We start from the raw sequence: 18,928 nt of genomic DNA, 5'->3' as shown, positions 1-18,928 counted from the left end.
CTGGACTATAACCTGCTGGACCATAACCTGCTCCACCATAACCTGCTACCATAACCTGCTAGACCATAACCTGCTCGACCATAACCTGCTTCCATAACCTGCTAGACCATAATCTGCTCGACCATAACCTGCTAGACCATAACCTGCTAGACCATAACCTGCTTCCATAACCTGCTAGACCATAACCTGCTAGACCATAACCAGCTAGACCATAACCTGCTGGACTATAACCTGCTAGACCATAACCTGCTTCCATAACCTGCTAGACCATAACCTGCTTCCATAACCTGCTAGACCATAACCTGCTAGACCATAACCAGCTAGACTATAACCTGCTAGACCATAACCTGCTAGACCATAACCTGCTGGACCATAACCAGCTAGACCATAACCTGCTCCACCACAACCTGCTCGACCATAACCTGCTCGACCATAAACTGCTAGGCCATAACCTGCTTTGCCATAACCTGCTAGACCAAAACCTGTTGGACCATAACTTGCTAGACCATAACCTGCGAGACCAAAATATGCTCGACCAAAATCTGCTCGACCAAAACCTGCTCGACCATAATCTATTAGAACATATCCTGCGAGACCATAACCTTCAAGACCATAACCTGCTAGACGATAACCTGGTAGACATTAACCTGCTGGACCATAGTCTGCTGGACCATAACCTGCTTCCATAACCTGCTAGACCATAACCTGCTAGACCATAACCAGCTAGACTATAACCTGCTAGACCATAACCTGCTAGACCATAACCTGCTGGACCATAACCAGCTAGACCATAACCTGCTCCACCACAACCTGCTCGACCATAACCTGCTCGACCATAAACTGCTAGGCCATAACCTGCTTTGCCATAACCTGCTAGACCAAAACCTGTTGGACCATAACTTGCTAGACCATAACCTGCGAGACCAAAATATGCTCGACCAAAATCTGCTCGACCAAAACCTGCTCGACCATAACCTATTAGAACATATCCTGCGAGACCATAACCTTCAAGACCATAACCTGCTAGACGATAACCTGGTAGACATTAACCTGCTGGACCATAATCTGCTGGACCATAACCTGCTGCCATAACCTGCTAGACCATAACCTGCTTCCATAACCTGCTCGACCATAACCTGCTAGTCCATAACCTGCGAGACCAAAACCTGCTAGACCAAAATCTGCTCGACCATAGCCTGCTAGACCATATCTATTAGAACATAACCTGCGAGACCATAACTTTCTAGGCCATAACCTGCTCGACCATAACCTGCTAGACCATAACCTGCTAGACCATAACCCGCTAGACCATAACCTGCCCGACCATAGCCTGCTAGACCATAACTTGCTTAACCATAACCTGCTCGACCATAACCTGCTAGGCCATAACCAGCTAGGCCATAACCTGCTTTGCCATAACCTGCTAGACCAAAACCTGTTGGACCATAATTTGCTAGACCATAACCTGCGAGACCAAAATCTCCTCGACCAAAATCTGCTCGACCAAAACCTGCTCGACCATAACCTATTAGAACATATCCTGCGAGACCATAATCTTCTAGACCATAACCTGCTCGACTATAACCTGTTGGACAATCACCTGCTAGACCATAATCTGGTGGACCATAACCTGCTTCCATAACCTGCTGGACCAAAACCTGTTGGACCATAACTTGCTAGACCATAACCTGCGAGACCAAAATCTGCTCGACCAAAATCTGCTCGACCAAAACCTGCTCGACCATAATCTATTAGACCATAACCTGCGAGACCATAACTTTCTAGACCATAACCTGCTAGACCATAACCTGCTAGACCATAACCTGTTAGACCCTAAACTGCGAGACCAAAATCTGCTCGACCAAAATCTGCTCGACCAAAACCTATTAGAACTTAACCTGCGAGACCATAACCTTCCAGACCATAACTTGCTAGACTATAACCTGCTAGACCAAAACCTGCTAGACCATAACCTGCTAGACTATAAGCTGCTAGACCATAACCTGCTAGACCATTACCTGCTAGACCATAACCTGCAACCATAACCTGCTCGACCATAACCTGCTTCCATAACCTGCTAGACCATAATCTGCTCGACCATAACCTGTTAGACTATAACCTGCTAGACCGTAACCTGCTAGACTATAACCTGCTAGACCATAACCCGCTAGACCATAGCCTGCTAGACCATAACCTGCGCGACCATAACATGCTCGACCATAACCTGCTAGGCCATAACCTGCTTTTCCATATCCTGCTAGACCAAAAGGGGCAGCACGGTAGCATTGTGGATAGCACAATTGCTTCACAGCTCCAGGGTCCCAGGTTCGATTCCGGCTTGGGTCACTGTCTGTGCGGAGTCTGCACATCCTCCCCGTGTGTGCGTGGGTTTCCTCCGGGTGCTCCGGTTTCCTCCCACAGTCCAAAGATGTGCGGGTTAGGTGGATTGGCCATGATAAATTGCCCTTAGTGTCCAAAATTGCCCTTAGTGTTGGGTGGGGTTACTGGGTTATGAGGATAGGGTGTAGGTGTTGACCTTGGGTAGGGTGCTCTTTCCAAGAGCTGGTGCAGACTTGATGGGCCGGTTGGCCTCCTTCTGCACTGTAAATTCTATGATAATCTATGAAAATCTGTTGGACCATAACCTGCTAGACCAATATCTGCTCAACCAAAATCTGCTCGACCAAAACCTGCTCGACCATCATGTATTCGAACATAACCTGCGAGACCATAACCTTCTAGACCTTAACCTGCTAGACTATAACCTGCTCGACTATAACCTGCTCGACCATAACCTGCTAGACCATAACCTGCAAGACCAAAATCTGCTCGACCAAAACCTGCTCGACCATAACGTATTAGAACATTACCTGCTAGACCATAACCTGCTAGACCATAACATGCTCGACCATAACCTACTAGGCCATAACCTGCTTTGCCATAACCTGCTAGACCAATCCTGTTCGAGCCATAACTTGCTAGACCATAACCTGCGAGACCAAAATCTGCGAGACCAAAATCTGTTCGACCAAAACCTGCTCGACCATAACCTATTAGAACATATCCTGCTAGACCATAACCTTCTAGACCATAACCTGCTAGACTATTACCTGCTGGACCATAACCTGCTAGACCATAGCCTGCTAGACCATAACCTGCTACCATAACCTGCTAGACCTTAACCTGCTTCCATAACCTGCTCGACCATAACCTGCTAGACCATATCCTGTTAGACCATTACCTGCTCGGCCATAACCTGCTAGACCATAACCTGTTAGACCATAACCTGCTAGACCAAAACCTGCTGGACCATAACCTGCTAGACTATAACCTGCTAGACTATAACCTGTTAGCCCATAACCTGCTAGACTATAACCTGTTAGACCACAACCTGTTGGACCGTAACCTGCTGGACCATAACCTGCGAGACTATAACCTGCTGGTCCTTAAGCCTTGGGCAGGTGGTACCTGCTGAGTACTGACCCAGGCTATTTGAAGTTTGTGGCTTTTGGGGAAGCAATTTTAAAGCCCAGATCAATCAGCTTTTTGTTAAACATCTATGTCCATCATCAAAACCTTGCATGAATGTACTTTATTTTAATATTCTAACATTCAAATATGTTTCTTTATAAATTTAATCCTTTCCATAGAAATTAGATCAAATATCCAAACAAATTTCTGTTATACACTTCAGTCTGTAGTGGAACTTGAACCTTTAGCCTGTCGTCTTAGAAGTAAGAAGATTACCATCAAAGTTCAACAGGTAATTATACTACATTGACAGTCACTATTCATACACTTGTATTGCAAGGATAAATGAATGTACACAAAAGTTTTGTTTGTGTCGGGTGGAATTGGAAATAGTGAAGCTGAGCAGCTCTGAGTAGACAACGGCTTGGATTCTCTACCCCGTGACGGCAGCAACATGGATCGTGATCGGGCGGAGAATCAGATATGTGGCCTAAATGGAGGTCTATGGCGGATGCCAAACCAAGCACTATGCTCCGGCTGGCGGCGGGATTGGGGTTCTCGCCCGCACGTCAGCGGGAGGATTCTAATGGATACAAATGGGTCCTAATGAGCTATTTATATCCACTTAATGGGTCCGACACCAGAGTCTCTGGGCCCTCGCATTTCTCCGGTCCTCTGGGCTGGGAAACACGTGGGCGGAATTCACTACCGGTATCACCAAACGTGAACCTGACATAGTGGACCTTGCTGTGGGCCAAGGGGATATCTCCTTGTGGGAGTTGTCCCCAAAGTCCATCCGTAGGCCACCCTCTCCCCCACAATACACTTCCTGCCTACCTTTCTCCGACCAGACCCAGCTCCAGCCCCACTGCAGCCCCCTACCTCCCCAACAGAGACACACTAAAATCGGAGACTCCGCCCCCCCCACCCCAGAGAACCCGACACAGAGAGCCCCTAACTAAAGGGACCCCCTAATTAGGAAGACCCCCACAGGGACCCCCTAAAGAGGGAGACATTGCACAGGGATCCCTGGCATGGTGCAATAAGATGGCACAGTAGTTATCACTGCTGCTTCACTGCGCCAGGGACCCGGGTTCAATGCTGACTTTGTGTAGAGTTTGAATATTCTCCCCCTTTCTGCGTGGCTTTCCTCTGGTTGACCCGGTTTCCCCCCACAGGCCAAAGATGTATTAGTTTGGTGGACTGGCCATATTAAATTGCCCCTTACTCTCCAGGGATGTGCAGGTTAAGTGAGGTTATAGGGTTGCAGGAAGAGGGCGGGAGCCTGGGTCGGGTGCTCTTTCAGAGGGCCGGTGCAAACTTGATGGGCCGAATGGCCTCCTTTTGTACTGTAGTGATTCTATTCTATGTCGTAACTAAAGGGTCCCCCACGGGGATCCCCTAAATAGGAGTCCCCCCCCTCCCCCCAACTGACCCCCTAACTAAAGGACCACCTACAGAGACAGTGACTCCTCTCTAAAATCCAGATAGGTGTCTCTTTTCTAGGGGGGAGGTGTCTGGGGGGGGGGGGGCTGCGGTGGGGAGGGGGGGGGGTCCCTTTAGTTAGGGGGTCCCTGTGGTGGATCATTTTGTTTTACATAAACAATCTGCAAACAAGGACAGAGTGTAATATAGCAAAATTTGGAGATGATACTAAAATAGGTGGGAAAGCAGGCAGTGAAGAGGAGATAAAGAATTTACAGACGGATATAGATCGAAAAGGTGATTGGGCTACAATTTTGCAGATTAAGTTGAACGTAGGTAAGTGTGAGATTATGCATTTTGGTGAAAAAATAGAAAGGCAAATTATTATCTAAATGGAAAACAGAATCAAGATGCATCTGGGCAGAGGGATCTGGGTGTCTTTGTTCATGTTTCGCAGAAAGTCGGTATGTACAGCATGTAATTAAAAAGGAATGTTAGTGTTTATTGCAAAAGGACTGGAGTGCAAAAGTAGAGAAGTGTAGTTGCAATTGCAGAGGGTGTGGGTGAGACCACATCTGGAGTATTGTGTCCAGTTTTGGGCTCCTTATTTGGGGAAGGATGTGGTGGCATTGGAGACAGTTCAGAGGAGATTCACCAAATTGATTCTGGTGATTAAAAGGTTGATGTATGAGGAGAAATCAAACGGTTTGGGCTTATACTCGCTGGAGTTTAGAAGGATGAGAAAGGGTCTGATCGAGGTGTATAAAATACTAAATGGGAGTGATAAGGTAAACGTAAACCAAATGTTCCCCCTTGTGGGACAATCTAGAATGAGAGGTCACAGATATAGGTTGAGAGGTGGTAGATTTAGAACTGAAATGAGGAGGAACTACTTTTCGCGGAGGGTGGTGAATTTGTGGAACTCATTGCCCCATAGTGCGGGCGAATCTGAGCCCTTAAATGGTTTCAAGAAAGAGATAGATATATTTCTGATTTTAAAACCAGTTAAAGAGTTATGGGGAACAGGTAGGGAGGCGGATTTGAGACCAGGAAGATATCAGCCACCATCTGGTTGAAAGGCGGAGCGGGCCGAAGGACTGAATTGCCTACTTCTGCTCCTATTTCCTGTTTTCCTATGTTTAGAGGGTCCTGTGGGAGTCTCTTTAGTTAGGGGATCTCTGGGGAGTCCCTTTAGTTAGGGGGTTGATGTGGAGGTCTCTCTCTTTCTGGGGTCCCTGGTGGGGGTTTCCATTTTTAGGATCCTTGGGGGGGGTCTCCCTATTTAGGGGATCAATGGGGGTCTTTCTATTTAGCGGGTCCCTATGGGGGCTCTCCCTATTTAGGGGTCCCGGTAGGGGGTCTCCCTATTTAGAGGGTCCCTAGGGTGCAGTGGGGGTCGAGTCTCCCCAGTATATGGGGGAAGGGGGACACCCAGAAAACTCGAGCAGTGGGGGCTGATTTGCGATGCAGGGGGTGTATTCAATCATTTCCAGATTTGGCGATCCTTCAGACCCTGGAGACACCTGAAACTGATAACCTGAAATCGACGTGGACCAGCCGACCACGTGGGACCAGCTGCCGGAGCTGCAGGTCCAGGCCTGGGGATTCCCCTACACCGGCTGCCAGAGACCAGGAAAACGCCCTTGAAGCCAAGGCCTTCACTCTGCTGGTCTCCAACGACCAGGCAAGCATCCCAGTGGCTGGAGTCCACTCCCCCACAGCTCCCAACACCTCTGACCTGGGGAGCTGCAACCTCCTGCAAGCACTCCCTCCTCTTCCCCCTCTACAGTCACCCCACACTCCTAAAAATCAACTCCCACAGCCTAACAATCACTAATACTGCTCTTTTAAATTTACTTGCAGGTCTAGAGATCCGGAAAGGCCTCTGCAGACCCCAACACACGGACCCGGTCATCGTCTCATCCGCAACCGTGACCCTAGAGACGTCATCCATTTACCGGCCTTCACCCCATCCACGCCGGAGCGTGGTCTGGACATCCACCGACCTGTGAAGCCAAACCGCAGCCCGACAGCGACCTTGAACACTCGACCACGCAGATCCATCTACCGACGCAGGAAACGCAAGCAAAGCAACAAATCCTCCATCCACACACCGACCAGAGTGGAGAACCTCATTGGACACAACTATACCCTTAACACCGCATACTCTCACCATCTCCCAGGCTCAAAAAGAAGCCGTCACTCCAGGAAGCGTGGAAAACGTGCAGGCCTGCAGGTGAGAGTGAAACAATGCGGCCCCAAAGCCCCTCTGCCCAGCTTACTCCCAGCTAATGTACACTCTCTGGAAAACAAGCTAGACGAACTTAAAGCCAGACTCACTTTTCAAAGAGAACTAAGGGACTGCTGTGTGCTCTGTTTCATGGAGACATGGCTCACTCCTGCTTCACCGGACTGTGCCCTACAACCAGAGGGCTTCTAAATCCACTGAATGGACCGTACGGCGGCCTCAGGTAAGACTAGGGGAGGTGGGGTCTGCCTCCTAATCAACACCTCCTGGTTCCGGGATGTAGCAACACTGGCGAGTTTCTGCTCCCCGGACCTAGATAACCTGACGCTAAAATGCCACCCCTACTACCTTCAGTGAGAGTTCAGCTCTGTAATCCTGATGGCAATTTACATCCCCCCTCAAATGGACATGAAAATCGCGCTGGACGAAATATACAAATAGCCTTGAAACGAAACATCCCGAGGCCTTGTTTATCATGGCCGGGGACCTCAATCAGGCCAAGCTCAAGAGCGTACTACCAAATTAGCATCAACACGTCACCTGTTCCACCAGAGGTCCAAACATCCTGGACCACTGTTACACAAATATCAAACACGCCTACCAATCTATTGCCCGCCCACACTTTGGCAAATCTGACCACAAGGCTGTGCTCCTGCTTCAGGCTTATAACCAAAAACTGAAGTGGGAGAATCCGTCAAAGAAAGTCGTGCCATGTTGGTCTGAGGAATCGGATGATCTCCTAAGGGACTGCTTTGAGTCAGTGGACTGGTCAGTATTTAAAAACTCAGCCTGAACGAGTATGCCACTACAGTAACTGACTTCTGCAGAAGACTGTGTGCCAAAGAAGCAAATCCGTGTGTTTCCCAACCGGAAACCCTGGATGAACAGGGATATCCACTGCTTGCTGAAGTCTAGGTCTGAGGCGTTCAAGTCAGGTGACCCTGACCTATACGAAAGCCAGACATGATCTAAGGAAATCCATCAAAGATGCCAAAAGACATGAAGAGGTAGAATTCCGAATGGTCTACAGAAGATACAACATGGATGCCGCCTGGTATAAAATGGACTCTGTCAATGTTCTTGACCCTATGTTATTATCAGTGTCTGCCGCTGAAGTAAAGCTTTGTGCAAAACAAGTGATCCACAAGCTGCATCCGGAGAGACAATTAGCCGTTGGCAACCTTGTCCAATGTCGGTATTCATAGCTACTTCTAACTGGCAAAGGGCCCAAATTAAGGAATGAGGAAGGACTTGTTCAACGTGGCTGTATGTAACTGTTAAAAATAATGAAGGCACGATTTTGGGCAACGATATCATGACCGCTTACTTGAGTACCATGCAGTAGAGTAGAAAGGGGTATCCTGAGGGAAACCACCAGCACTACTAGGTAAGGCCGCGCTAGAACCAGTGGAGTGGGGCCCCGAACAGGAGGAAGCATATACCCAATTAAAGTCTGAGTTAATGTCGGCCCCAGGATTGGGTTTGCAAGACATGAGTAAAGACTTCCACATACACTGCAACAATGAGGACGGGTTCCATACAGCAGTGGTCACACAGGACCATGGGGATAGGAGAAGGCCCATCACCTATTACTCTACGGCAGAGGGACTGGTAGTCACTGGACTCTCCCGGTGCATTGCTGCACTGGATTGTGTGGCCTGGGCTGTGAGAGTTAGTGAACCAATAGTTATGACAGGAAACATTATACTACACACGAAACATACCCTGGTAGAAATGTTAAACACCGGAAAGCTAAGATCCGTCTCGAATATGTGGCGGGCCAAGTGGGAGGCGGTCCTCCTCCCTCCAAGTAAGTCAGTAACCATTGTTAGGGACACGGGGAAGAACCCAGCCGAGGGAATATTAGGAACAGGGGAACCCCATAATTGTGGGGATGTAGACATGAATTTAGAGGAAGACAGGATTAAGCATACTCCTCTGGCAACAGCGGAAGGAACATTCTATGTAGATGGGTCACGTTGGTATGTCGATGGGCGGCCCCGAGCGGGGTGGGCGGTAGTGACTAGAGCATTGGAGACAGTGGAATCAGGACGAATTAATGGAGGCCTGTCGGCCCAAGTGGCGGAACTAGTGGCGCTCACCAAAGCGCTAGAGTTATCAGAGAACAAGACAGTGAACATTTATACATACAGTAGGTACGCTTTTGGAGTCGTACATGACTACATGACTGCTTGGGGTAGGAGGGGATTTATTACAACAGGAGGTAATCCTATAAAACATCAGTTGAGAATAGAAGTCCTCTTAGGTGCTAGTAACAAACCTCAACAGGTAACAGTGATTAAAATTAAGGCACATCAGAGGGAACCAGACCAGAACAGGTTGGACTGGATACATCACCAGGGGAATCAAGCCGCAGACCTAGCGGCGCAAAAGGCGTTAGAACAGAATGAGGTTGAGGAAGCACCGATCGCCCTTGTGGACCACGCGGAGAAAGAGATAAGTATTAAAGAACTCCATGAGGACACCCCCGGCGGAGAAAGAGGTACGTGGGAAAAGCAAGGCGCGGAGAAGGGTAGTGATGGAATTTGGCGAAAGGATAATCAGGTAATGGCCCCCAAGTGTATTCAATATACATTATTGGAGCACCAGCACGGGCTTGGACACTCAGGCAGGGAAGGAAGCCATGGTAGGGAGCCTGGGAAGGGAGTGGTGGTGGAAAGGAATGGGGCGAGATGTTGCACAATACTGTCATCGGTGCGTCACCTGGGCCCAGCATAATCCGGGGAGACCCACAAACGTCAGAATAGGACACCAACCCAGACCACGGGGACCATGGGAACACTTGCAGATAGATTTTACAGGTCCCCTGCCACCATCACATGGCAAAACATACTGCCTAGTGCTTCTCGATCAATTCACCCGATAGGTGGAGGCTTTCCCTACGCGGAATTGTACCGCCTTGACAGTCGCCAGAGACTTAGCTGAAGAAGTAATTCCCGGATGGGGAGTGTCTCTTCAAATAGACACAGACCAGGGTACCCATTTTACTGGAAGTGTTATACGAATGGTGTGCCGATCAATGGGAATTAAGCAGAAATTCCACATTCCCTACCATCCCCAAAGCTCAGGAATGGTGGAGCGGATGAATCAAACTCTTAAAAATGCGCTAGCAAAGGCAATACAGACGTCAGGAAAAACCTGGACCAAAGTATTGCCTATTATCTTAATGAAACTGCGGGCCACAGGAAACCGAACCACAGGCTTAACCCCTTCTGAATTAATGACAGGAAGACATCATAACAGGCGGGGCTGATGTGGGTCCCCTAAAAGACATTAAAACGGTATGTTCTGGAAATGAGTACACAACTCAAAACGATGCGACAGAACGTTTGTGACAATCAGGAAAATAAGGACCAGGCACAAGAGCTTGTGATGGCGGCTTAAGTTCCCCCAGCGGGTAGTAAGGTCATGGTAAAAACCGTGCCCAGTAAACCAGGGTTCGCCCCAAAATGGAGCGGGCCTTAGGAGATTATAATTAGTGGAGACACCTGTGCCTGCCTGGACATAAGGGGAAAAGGAGTGTGGAAACATTGGACACAATTAAAATTATATGAGGAAAAGACAACCTCATAGGGCGTCTCTCATTCATACCGGCTATGCGCAGATGAAAGGTTGGACACGGTTGCTCATGTCTAAATCAGATTACCAAGCCACGAAGTAATGATGATGAACTGATCTTGCTTTTGTATTTGTCTTCCAGATTGTTCAATTTATGATTATGTAATTTGTATCTATCGGGTTCCTTGTATTGTGCTCATTGCTTGGCTTAGGGATAAGCTAAGGGAGTGAATAGAGATAAGTTTGGGAAGCAAGATGGTGTGCTTCCCCAGTTTTCTAAGGAATGTAGTCGCATTAATATGTATTGTCACGAGTGTAAGGGTGATGGGATTGGAAGACAATCTTTTTTATAAAACTCCAGCAGAGGGCAGTAGAGCGGAACCGCTGATTGGCTGTTGCGGGGAAAATTTGCATCAGTGCATTATGGTCACAGCATCTTGAAGGTGGTTTGTGGATGATCCCAGCCGAGTAAAGATCAAGAGGGAGACTCGAGGGCAGATAGTAGTAGAAAGAAGTTAAACCGTGATGTCACAGCCTGCAGTGAAAGAGCGCGAGGAGAGCGGCAGGAACTCAGTGAAAGAACGCGAGGAGAGCGGCGGAGACTCAGTGAAAGAGCGGCAGGGACCCAGTGAAAGAGCGGGAGGAGAGCAGCGGGGATACAGGATAAAAAAGCGCGAGGAGAGCGGCGGAGACTCAGTGAAAGAGCACGAGGAGAGCGATGGGGACACAGGATAAAAGAGGGTGAGGAGAGCAGCGGGGACACAGTGAAAGAGCGTGAGGAGAGCGGCGGGGACACAGGATAAAAGAGCGCAAGGAGCGCGGCGGGGCACAAGAAAAAAGAGCGGCGGGGACACAGCTGCCGGCAAAGTGGCCTTCAGATTTTCAGCGGGAGCAGTGGCCAACGGTCTGTCGGGAAGGTAAGTTATCCTCTTTAAAAACTTACCTTGAAGAGTGACATCACAGCAAAGCAGTGACCTGATTGGCTGGTAAGGAAAGTGCTCCAATTCGCAGTAGCTGGGAGAAATTTAACTCTTCGTGTGTTGGTAATTATTGTGATTGGAAAGCAAAATCTTTATTCCTTTCACTTATTCATTATTTGATATATTTGTAATCAGTTAAGGTAAAGTGTAAAAATGGCAGGAGATCCCAGACCCGTATTTTTCTCCTCGTGCTCAATGTGGGAGTTCAGGTACGCGGCCGATGCCCCTGACTCCTTCATGTGCGGGAAGTGTGTCCAGCTGCAGCTCCTGTTAGACCGCATGATGGCTCTGGAGCTGCGGATGGACTCACTTTGGAGCATCCGCGATGCTGAGGAGGTCGTGGATAGCACGTTCAGTGAGATGGTCACAGCGCAGATTAGGATTGGTGAACAGTGCAGATTAGGATTGGTGAGGGAGACAGGGAATGGGTGACCAAAAGGCAGAGAAAGAGCAGGAAGGCAGTGCAGGTGTCCCCTGCGGTCATCTCCCTCCAAAACAGGTATACCCTTTTGGATACCGTTGGGGGAGATGACTCACTAGGGCAAGGCAGTAGTAACCAGGCTCATGGCATCGTGGCTGGCTCTGCGGAACAGAAGGGCGGGAAAAAGACTGGCAGGGCTATAGTCAGAGGGGATTCAATCGTAAGGGGAGTAGACAGGCATTTCTGTGGTCGAAAACGAGACTCCCGAATGGTATGTTGCCTCCCGGGTGCACGGGTCAGGGATGTCTCAGATCGGCTGCAGGACATACTGAAGGGGGAGGGTGAACAGCCAGTTGTCGTGGTGTATATAGGCACCAATGATATAGGTAAAAAACGGGATGAGGTCCTACAATCAGAATTTAGGGAGTTAGGAAATAAGTTAAAAAGTAGGACCTCAAAGGTAGTAATCTCAGGATTGCTACCAGTGCCACGAGACAGTCAGAGTAGAAATTCAAGAATAGTCAAAATGAATATGTGGCTTGAGAGGTGGTGCAGGAGGGAGGGGTTCAGATTTTTGGGACATTGGAACCGGTGCTGGGGGCGGTGGGACCATTACAAATCGGATGGTCTACACCTGGGCAGGACTGGAACCAATGTCCGAGGGGGTGCTTTTGCTAACACTGTTGGGGAGGTTTTAAACTAATGTGGCAGGGGGATGGGAACCAGATTAGGAAGTTAGAGGTCAGTAAAGAGGCAGCAACTAAAGCCAGTAAGGTACGAGATAATAAACTCAATCTGACTAAGGGGAAGAGTAGACGGAAGCGATGATGAACACAAAGGGACAGGTGGTCTGAGGTGCATTTTTTTCAATGCGAGAAGTGCAGCAGGTAAGGCAGATGAACTCAGGCCTTGGATTAGTACCTGGGACTATGATGTTATTGGTATTACTGAGACTTGGTTGATGGAAGGGCAAGACTGGCAACTAAATATCCCAGGGTATAGATGCTTCAGGAGGGATAGAGAGGGAGGTAAAAGGGGTGGAGGAGTTGCATTACTGGTCAGAGATGATATCACAGCTGTGATTGAGGAGGGCACGATGGAGGATTCGAGCACTGAGGCAATATGGGTAGAGCTAAGAAATAGGAAGGGTGCAGGAACATTGTTGGGACTTTACTCCAGGCCTCCCAAAAGCGAGCGTGAAGTAGAGGTACAAGTATGTAGACAGATTATTGAAAAATGTAGGAGCAATAGGGTGGTCGTGATGGGGGCTTTTAACTTCCCCAACATTGAATGGGACTCATGGAGTGTTGGAGGCGTAGATGGAGCAGAATTTCTAAGGAGTATCCAGGAGAGTTTTTAGAGCAGTATGTAAACAGTCCAATTCGAGAAGGGGCCATACTGGACCTGGTATTGGGGAATGATCCCGGCCAGGTGGTTGAAGTTTCAGTCGGTGATTACTTTGGGAATAGCGATCACAATTCCGTAAGTTTTAGAATACTCATGGACAAAGACGAGAGTGGTCCTATAGGAAGAGTGCTAAATTGGGGAAAGGCCAAGTATAACAAAATTCGGCAGGAGCTAGGGAATGTGGATTAGGAGCAGCTGTTTAAGGGTAAATCCACATTTGAAATGTGGGAGTCTCATAAGGAAATGTTGATTGGAGTCCAGGACAGACATGTCCCTGTGAAAATGAGGGATAGAAATGGCAAGATTAGGGAACCATGGATGACGGGTGGAATTGTGAGACTAGCTAAGATGAAAAAATGAATGAAATGAAAAATGAAAATCGATTATTGTCACAAGTAGGCTTCAAATGAAGTTACTGTGAAAAGCCCCGAGTCGCCACATTCTGGCACCTGTTCGGGGAGGCTGGTACGGGAATTGAACCGTGCTGCTGGTCTGCCTTGTTCTGCTTTCAAAGCCAGCGATTTAGCCCAGTGCTAAACAGTCCCTTAAACTAAGGTGACTTCGAAATTAAATGAAATCCGCTTATCGTCACAAGTAGGCTTCAAATGAAGTTACTGTGAAAAGCCCCTAGTCGCCACATTCCGGCGCCTGTTCGTGGAGGTTGTTATGGGAATCGAACCACGCTGCTGGCCTGCCTTGGTTTGCTTTCAAAGCCAGTGATTTAGCCCTGTGCTAAACAGCCCCTATCCATTCAAAAATGAAGCATACATAAGATCTAGGCGACTTAAAACTAATGAAGCTTTGGAGGAATATCGGGAAAGTAGGACAAATCTCAAACGCACAATAAAGAGGGCTAAAAGGCGTCATGAAATATCTTTGCCTAACAGGGTTAAAGAAAATCCCAAAGCCTTTTATTCATATATAAGGAGCAAGAGGGTAACTAGAGAAAGGATTGGCCCACTCAAAGACAAAAAAGGGAATTTATGCATGGAGTCAGAGGAAATGGGTGAGATTCTTAATGAGTACTTTGCATTGGTATTCACCAAGGAGAGGGACATGACGGATGTTGAGGCTAGGGATGGATGTTTAAATACTCTAGGTCAAGTCGGCATAAGAAAGGGTGAAGTTTTGGGTATTCTAAAAGGCATTAAGGTGGACAAGTCCCCAGGTCTGGATGGGATCTATCCCAAGTTACTGAGGGAAGCAAGGGACAAAATAACTGGGGCCTTAACAGATATCTTTGCAGCATCCTTGAGCATGGGTGAGGTCCTGGAGGACTGGAGAATTGCTAATGTTGTCCCTTTGTTTAAGAAGGGTAGCAGGGATAATCCAGGGAATTATAGACCTGTGAGCTTGACGTTAGTGGTAGGCAAACTGTTGAAGAATATACTGGGGGATAGGATCTATTCACATTTGGAAGAAAATACACTTATCAGTGATAGGCAGCATGGTTTTGTGCTGGGAAGGTCATGTCTTACAAACCTAATAGAATTCTTTGAGGAAATGACAAAGTTAATTGATGAGGGAAGAGCTGTAGATGTCATATACATGGACTTCAGTAAGGCATTTGATAAAGTTTCCAATGGCAGGTTGATGGAAAAAGTGAAGTCCTATGGGGTTCCGGCTGTACTAGTTAGATGGATAAAGAACTGGCTGGGCAAAAGGAGACAGAGAGTAGTGGTGGAAGGGAGTATCTCAAAATGGAGAAAGGTGACTAGTGGTGTTCCACAGGGATCCTTGCTTGGACCACTGTTGTTTGTGATATACATAAATGATCTGGACGAAGGTATAGGTGGTCTGATGAGAAAGTTTGCAGATGATACTAAGATTAGTGGAGTTGCAGATAGCGAGGAGGACTGTCGGAGAATACAGCAAAATATAGATAGATTGGAGAGTTGGGCAGAGAAATGGCAGATGGAGTTCAATCCAGGCAAATGCGAGGTGATGCATTTTGGAAGATCTAATTCAAGAGCAGACTATATGGTCAATGGAAGAGTCCTGGGGAAAATTGATGTACAGAGAGATCTGGGAGTTCAAGTCCATTGTACCCTGAACGTGGCAACGCAGGTCGATAGAGTGGTCAGGAAGGCATACAGCATGCTTACCTTCATCGGACGGGGTATTGAGTACAAGAGTCGGCAAGCCATGTTACAGTTGTAGAGGACTTTGGTTAGGCCACATTTGGAATACTGCGTGCAGTTCTCATCGCCACATTACCAGAAGGATGTGGATGCTTTCGAGAGGGTGCAGAGGAAGTTCACCAGGATGTTGCCTGGTATGGAGGGTGCTAGCTATGAAGAAAGGTTGAGTAGATTAGGATTGTTTTCATTGGAAAGACGGAGGTTGAGGGGGGACCTGATTGAGGTCTACAAAATTATGAGAGGTATGAACAGGGTGGATAGCAACAAGCTTTTTCCAAGAGTGGGGGTGTCAATTACAAGGGGTCACGATTTCAAGGTGAGTGGGGGAAAGTTTAAGGGAGATGTGCGTGGAAAGTTTTTACGCAGATTGTGGTGGGTGCCTGGAACACTTTGCCAGCGGAGGTGGTAGAGGCGGGCACGATAGCATCATTTAAGATGCATCTAGACAGATATATGAACGGGCGAGGAACAAAGGGAAGTAGATCCTTGGAAAATAGAAGACAGGTTTAGGTAAAGGATTTGGATTGGCGCATGCTGGGAGGGCTGAAGGGCCTGTTCCTGTGCTGTAATATTCTTTGTTTTTGTTCATATACGATTGTAAGGAAAGCAGTCTGTGTGTTACCCATTGGCCAGGTCAGTACAGGCCTTGTTTGTGGCCACCCCGAGTTGGACCCCCCTCCAGCTATACACTGCAGACACGTCAGATAGACCCTGTGTGGGACAGATGGGCAGCTATAGTAGGAGCATACAAGGAAGATGTGTGGAACTAATAAACTCCACGCATCCCACTTGCTGGGGAATACAGGGGATTGGAGGGACAAGACGTTCAGAGAAGACGGAGTATCCCCGATGTTTTACTGGGCAGGGATGGGGAACATGGATCATGCATTCACTGATAATAGTTGCTGTAATGTGTTTGCTTTTGTGCTGTCTTATAAGCATGGTAAAGCTATGTTGTGCTAAGCTAATGGGGCAGGCTCTACCCGTCGCGCCCGTGCAGAACAAGGACGTCTACGATGAATAACTACCACAAAGAGATCCCTCCGATGTGCCTGGCCCAGTATCAACGACCTTGACGTCCCGGACGGGGAAATATCGAGCTGGATGTGAAGATGGGGTCAGCTTGGGACATCGGGATGTCCAAGGACCAGCAGGGGGGTCTGAAGAGGTAGAATTCCGAATGGACTACAGAAGATACAACATGGATGCCGCCTGGTATAAAATGGACTCTGTCAACGTTCTTGACCCTATGTTATCAGTGTCTGCCGCTGAAGTAAAGCTTTGTGCAAAACAAGTGATCCACAAGCTGCATCCGGAGAGAGAATTAGCCGTTGGCAACCTTGTCCAATGTCGGTATTCATAGCTACTTCTAACTGGCAAAGGGCCCCAAATTAAGGAACTAGCAAGGAATGAGGAAGGACTTGTTCAACGTGGCTGAATGTAACCGTTATCTATGTAATGATACACAAACTGCCAATTAGAGGCTATCGGAGCTAACTTGTAGCCATTTATGGCATTGAAGATACATGTTATGAATTTATGACACAAACAGGATTGATTGGGTATATGTAAATGTGAATGGAAACTAATTCCGCTTTCCTTCTGTATATTAACTTAGTGCGACCTCAGCTCAAGCGAGAAAGGGTGCTGCAGACCATGGGGGTCAAAGGCCTTTCTCCCAGAATTCTGAAAATTAACAAATCGCTTCTTTACTCACTCAAAGGTCTATTTGTGAATATTTTCACCTACAGACAGTACCGGACCAAGCTCGAGTCCCAGACTAGTCACACGGACCCCCGCCGACTATGCATGAGGGCTGCATGACATAACGGGCTACAAGATAAAGGCATGTAATATCACTGGCTCCAACACACCCCTCCCTGATGAGCCCAACGCATTCTATTGACGCTTTGAGCAAGAGGTCAGGGAGAGCATGCCCTTCACCCCAGAAGCCTCGGATGAACTTGTATTTGAGGTCACTATTGCAGATGTCAGAGCAGCCTTCTCGAAGGTCAACCCATGGAAAGCCACTGGCCCGGATGGGGTACCTGGATGAGCACTCAGGTCTTGCGCGGATCAGCTGGCGGGGGTATTCGCAGACATCTTTAACGTCTCTACAACAATCTGAGGTCTCTATCTGCTTCAAGAAGATGACTATCAACCTTGTACCAGAGAAAAGCCAAGCAGCTATCGTCCAGTGGCTCACACATCCATCATTATGAAGTGCTTCAAAAGGTTAGTCATGGCGCGAATCAGCTCCAGCCTCCCGGATTGCCTTGATCCACTACAGTTCGCCTACCGCTGCAACAGGTCCACAGCAGACGCCATCTCCCTGGCCCTGCACTCAATCCTGGAACACCTAGATAACAAAGACACCTATGTCAGACTCCTATTTATTGACTACAGCTCAGCCTTCAACACCATTATTCCTACGAAACTCATCTCCAAACTCTGTGGCCTGGGCCTCGGCTCCTCCCTTTGTGACTGGATCCTGAACTTTCTAACCCACAGACCACAATCAGTAAGGATAGGCAACAACACCTCCTCCTCAATTATCCTCAACACCGGTGCCCCACAAGGCCGTGTCCTTGGCCCCTTACTATACTCCTTGTACACCTATGACTGTGTGGCCAAATTCCCCTCCAACTCGATTTTTTAATTTGCTGATGACACCACCGTAGTAGTGGGACGGATCTCAAACAATGACGAGACAGAGTACAGGAATCAGATAGAGAAACTGGTGAACTGGTGCGACGACAATAATCTCTCCCTCAATGTCAACAAAATGAAGGAGATTGTCATCAACTTCAGGAAGGGTAGTGGAGAACATGCCCCTGTCTACATTAATGGGAACGAAGTAGAAAGGGCCGAGAGCTTCAAGCTTTTAGGTGTCCAGATCACCAACAACCTGTCCTGGTCCCCCATGCCGACACTATAGTTAAGAAAGCCCACAACAACTCTACTGTCTCAGAATGTCAAATCCCAAATCTGATTCATTTCACAGAAGCATAGGACACATCCAGTCTCCTACACCCCGGAAAGCGAATGAACAAAGAGACAAAGGGATCTCTGCAAATCAATTCAAATGGTATCAAGTTTCACATACACGATTCCCATAGGTCATCCTATACCCCTCCTGACCTAGTCAGACATTCTGATTGGCTCACTTCCAATCCCTTCCTCTGGCCCCTATTATCCAGCATCCTTTTCTCCTCCTATGGTGGACACACCTCCTCCTTGCTTTGCCATGCGGTCT

This window comes from Scyliorhinus torazame, chromosome 4 (genome assembly GCF_047496885.1).
Source record: "Scyliorhinus torazame isolate Kashiwa2021f chromosome 4, sScyTor2.1, whole genome shotgun sequence".
Taxonomy (NCBI): domain Eukaryota; kingdom Metazoa; phylum Chordata; class Chondrichthyes; order Carcharhiniformes; family Scyliorhinidae; genus Scyliorhinus; species Scyliorhinus torazame.
The sequence above is the reverse complement of the archived record's forward strand: the minus strand, read 5'-3'. Positions refer to the sequence as shown.